We start from the raw sequence: 4,492 nt of genomic DNA on the forward strand, positions 1-4,492 counted from the left end.
TACTGTAAAGTAAAGCGAACGCTCTTACCAAAGTATTACCAATTTCTTACCAAGAAAATAAACTTGCTATGGTAAGTATCTGCACTGTTACCAAGTAACAGATATTCAGTTACCAGGTAAAGAAGGGGAAACTGTACTGTAAAGTAAAGCGAACGCTCTTACCAAAGTATTACCAATTTCTTACCAAGCAATTATACTTATTTCATGTATCATGTAAGTACATGGTAAGTTTCTGCACTGTTACCGAGTAACAGATATTCAGTTACCAGGTAAAGAAGGGGAAACTGTACTGTAAAGTAAAGCGAACGCTCTTACCAAAGTATTACCAATTTCTTACCAAGCAATTATACTTATTTCATGTATCATGTAAGTACATGGTAAGTTTCTGCACTGTTACTGAGTTACAGATATTCAGTTACCAGGTAAAGAAGAGGAAACTGTACTGTAAAGTAAAGTGAACGCTCTTACCAAAGTATTACCAATTTCTTACCAAGTAATTAAACTTGTTTCATAAATCATGTAAGTACATGGTAAGTTTCTGCACTGTTACCGAGTTACAGATATTCAGTTACTAGGTAAAGAAGGGGAAACTGTACTGTAAAGTAAAGCGAACGCTCTTACCAAAGTATTACCAATTTCTTACCAAGAAAATAAACTTGTTATATATCATGTACGTACATGGTAAGTATCTGCACTGTTACCAAGTAACAGATATTCAGTTACCAGGTAAAGAAAGGGAAACTGTACTGTAAAGTAAAGCGAACGCTCTTACCAAAGTATTACCAATTTCTTACCAAGCAATTAAACTTATTTCATGTATCATGTAAGTACATGGTAAGTTTCTGCACTGTTACCGAGTTACAGATATTCAGTTACCAGGTAAAGAAGGGGAAACTGTACTGTAAAGTAAAGTGAACGCTCTTACCAAAGTATTACCAATTTCTTACCAAGAAAGTAAACGTGTTTCATATATCATGTAAGTACATGGTAGGTTTCTGCACTGTTACCGAGTTACAGATATTCATTTACCAGGTAAAGAAGGGAAAAAAATACATCAAAAGCAAATCAAAGCATTATTGTGGAAATCATTTTTTTTTTATTGTATATTGTGGCAAACGACAGTATTGCAACTATGCTGCTCATTGGAACTGTGCTGCTTATTGCCAAATTTTATTATGTTTAGGTAATAAACTAATATATACTAGTATGAATGTAACCCACTACTAGGTATGTACACGTCGATGATAGGCCAGGTTCAATAGCTAGAGAATAAAGACACTAGGCTCTGGGAGAGTGCAAAAAGATAAGTGCAATTAAAAGACAACACACAAGAATATACTTTTTTTCTTTCTTTAGTTATGAATTGCAAGGTAGAAAATATGTACATATTCCCAAAATAAAAGAAAAGAATTGACCCTTTAAAATAAAATAAAATGAATTGTCCTTCAAAAGTGAGTAATTGTCTATTTTCCAAAAGTTGGGAACAGTCCTTTAAATCAGTCCTTTAAATCCTCAAAGAGAAAAGAGTTCCTTTCAGTTGTTCAAGAAAAAAAAAGAAAAAGTAGTTCCTTTATAGTAGTTCCGTTCAGTTCAAGGCCTTAGTTCAGTTTGTAAACCGTTAAAGTAACAACTCAAGTCAGTCAGTCAGTGTTGTTGTGACACAGGCAGGTCACAACCCTACCACATATGCGCCATGTACAATGACACAGGACAGGATCCGACTCAATGGGGTGGGTGGCTCGCCATCAAACGCAGTCATCAATCCACAGCGGAATCCAGGTCCAAAAAACTTCACCTGTGTAACCATACCCTTAGTTAAGCTACACATGTACACAGGACAATGTTCACATTTCTTATCAAATATCAGTTCAAACAGTTTAAACTTAAAGTAGTTGTAGGCCTACACAGGGGTGGAAAGTAACTAATTACATTTACTCAAGTATTGTACTTGAGTAGCATTTATGAGTACTTTGAACTTTTTAAGTAGTTTTTAAAATTAATACTTTTACTAGTACTTGAGTACATTTTGACCCAAGTTGTTAACTCAATTACACTGGAACCTGGCCTGAGTACTGAGTAAAAAAATAGACAAAATGCCACGCAAAATAATGCCACAATCTGCCGGAAATGAAAGATGATGCAGGATGGCACACAGCATTTTCACTATTGTACTATCTTGGATCAATGTATTGGATGATGGCTGGTGCCAAGCAAGAGATAGAGGTTATGGAGGACGATATTCAAGAAAAAGAAACATTACATTGTCTAGAAAAGCTAATTAAATGTAACTAAGTACTTTTACTCAAATTGCATTTTTAAGTGAAGTACTTTTTACTTTTACTTGAGTAGATTTTTAGATAGGTAGGCCTACTTTTACTTTTACTCGAGCAGGATTTAGGCAAAGTAGCCTAAAGATAGCCTACTTTTATTTGAGTAGGCCTACAATTTTCGGTACTCTTTCCACCTGTACAACATTAATATCAATCTTCTCAAAGGAAAATATATGCAAACCGCATACACTTCACTTATACTGAAAAGCATTGCATACCATTCAGTTACATAACCATTATCAAATAACAGGATGAATACTATGAAAAACATCACTCGGTACTGAAACCGCGGGAATTACACACAGATATTGCCGAGCACAGTAATGATCAGGAGGACTTGTTCAGACCTCTCCCCTCGCACTTGCTGGGTGCGTGATCACAAGCATGTGAATTACAGGCCGCTCATTCCAAGCTTTAAACTTATACTCAATTCAACCAAAATATACCCTTTTCACACTAAACACAACAAGTATTAACAAAACAAAATACAATTCTGAGGTTTCACCGAAGTATTTCACAGTGATAAGCAATAACACTCAAGTTACATCCGTAGGGAAAATACAGGTGGTTGCCTTACCGAGACGATTCAACAGAAACAATACACGACGAAGCGCAGCTTCTTGCTCTTCAAAACACAAAAGATTTACAGAGCAGGTCGCTCGGTGGTCCAAAATGAAACTTAGAAGTAGGTATCTTTAACTTAGAATTTATTTTCTATCAATATCTAGCTCCAAGGTGGAGCAGAAGAAACGAAGTCTTTCCTTCAGCTTTCGAGCTCTTCTCAGCTCAACTGACTGGAACGGCTCCACGGAAAGCTGAATGCGTGGAAACGCATGTCAAAATAAAAGTCCCATAACGTAACTGTCACAGTAAAAGTCCTGCTATGTTAATCGTGTTTTTAACGATACCAAACCTTCATTCATGAATTGCCTTATCAGTATTATCACTATTTATTATCCCATTTTACTATTTATGCTATTTAATCAACTAATACGTTTTTAATATGCATTTGTCAACTGGGTTACATGAACATAGTAAGTTTTGCAGCTAAAAATGACTGTTTCTAAATTAAAAATTGAGGATCATGGAGAAAATCCCCCTTTTCATTTTTTCATTGATGAAAATTGCAATGTGTGCTGTCATAATACCTAGAAATTGGAAAGTGATATTCATGAAAATGGAAATGAAGAACGGGCAGCAGGAATTCTGGAATGAAATAATAATAATAATAATAAAATATATGCACCTGTGTGTGTGTGGAACAAGGCAGCCATCCGAGTTGGCAGCAGAAACAGTCCAGGCAATACTTTCTCTAGTCTTGTATTGTAAAAAATGTAGGCCTGGTCTGATGAGTCTTTATATCTGCTGCCAACTCGGATGTTAAAGTGATACTGTCCCATGTTTGGAAATGAGCTCATATTACATTTCCCCTTGAGTTAAGTTATTGGGTTATACCTTTCTCCTGTACTTCCTGCCGTTCTCTGACTACATCAGTGCAATTTTACCTCCATGCTAGCAATTAACACAGAGTCCTATGAGAACAGTTTCCCCTTCTTTACCTGGTAACTGAATATCTGTAATTTGGTAACAGTGCTGATACTTACCATGTACTTAGGCCTATATGATATGAAACAAGTTTAATTGTGTGGTAAGAAATTGGTAATACTTTGGTAAGAGCGTTCGCTTTACTTTACAGTACAGTTTCCCCTTCTTTACCTGGTAACTGAATATCTGTTACTTGGTAACAGTGCAGATACTTACCATGTACTTACATGATATATAACAAGTTTATTTTCTTGGTAAGAAATTGGTAATACTTTGGTAAGAGCATTCGCTTTACTTTACAGTACAGTTTCCCCTTCTTTACCTGGTAGCTGAATATCTGTAACTCGGTAACAGTGCAGAAGCTTACCATGTACTTACATGATTTATGAAATAAGTTTAATTAGCCTACTTGGTAAGAAATTGGTAATACTTTGGTAAGAGCATTCACTTAACTTTACAGTACAGTTTCCCCTTCTTTACCTGTTAAATAAGTAAGTTACTTGGTAACAGTGCAGAAACCTACCATGTACTTACCAAACACTTTTGACTCAACGTCTACAAGAATGAAGATAAAGCCCAATGGCAATGTGTGACACCAGCAATTGTTTTGTCAGGTA

At 35.7% G+C, this 4,492-nt stretch overlaps 1 long non-coding RNA gene across 1 annotated transcript; it reads right to left on the bottom strand.

The window, feature by feature from the left end:
• Positions 1-1,336: 1,336 nt before the first annotated feature.
• On the bottom strand, positions 1,337-3,941 carry LOC134463231 (uncharacterized). The gene is made up of 2 exons (XR_010037684.1): positions 2,908-3,941; positions 1,337-1,795 (listed from the first exon to the last, which is right to left on the bottom strand). It is a non-coding gene; the product is annotated as an uncharacterized LOC134463231 (long non-coding RNA).
• Positions 3,942-4,492: the final 551 nt, after the last annotated feature.

Source organism: Engraulis encrasicolus, chromosome 14 (assembly GCF_034702125.1).
Source record: "Engraulis encrasicolus isolate BLACKSEA-1 chromosome 14, IST_EnEncr_1.0, whole genome shotgun sequence".
NCBI lineage: Eukaryota > Metazoa > Chordata > Actinopteri > Clupeiformes > Engraulidae > Engraulis > Engraulis encrasicolus.